Source organism: Olea europaea, unplaced genomic scaffold, assembly GCF_002742605.1.
Source record: "Olea europaea var. sylvestris unplaced genomic scaffold, O_europaea_v1 scaffold2687, whole genome shotgun sequence".
NCBI lineage: Eukaryota > Viridiplantae > Streptophyta > Magnoliopsida > Lamiales > Oleaceae > Olea > Olea europaea.
The window spans coordinates 64,847-65,413 of NW_019245257.1; positions in this window are offsets into that span (position 1 = coordinate 64,847).

Sequence of the window (567 nt, forward strand, 5' to 3'; positions counted from 1 at the left end):
TAAAAATTTGTAGATTTTAATTGTTGTGAATGGTAATCGCTTCAACGAGTTCAAAACACAATAATAGGTGGCTACAGACATTTCTCAAGTCCAAGTTATGTACGAATCTCACAACACGGTTAAGAATTTTTTTTTTTATATTTTTCTTCATGATTGATTAATTCGTCGATATTTCTTTTTATTTATTCCTTTTCCTTAATTTTCCTATCATATTCTTTTACATTCTTATTAATCAAGCACCGTCTAGGACCTCAAATCTCAATTACTATTATTTCGTGCTTGCATTGTCCCCTTCCCAATCAACTGTCGTCCACATTCTAGGAAAGTAGAGGGACAAGTGATGTAATCGGAAGTGAGAACAATCAAAGAACGCAATCAAGCCTTGGACAATTATTATGAATGCCACGAAACGATGATCAAGACTCGGTGTCCTGTAAAGAATGTCGGGAATTGAACCTTCAATAACAAATAGTTGATTCTTGGGACGACCAATTTGAACGAGAAATTTGAACAAAATTCGACACCACGGACATTTTATTCAAATTATAACAAAGAGGAACATTGTAT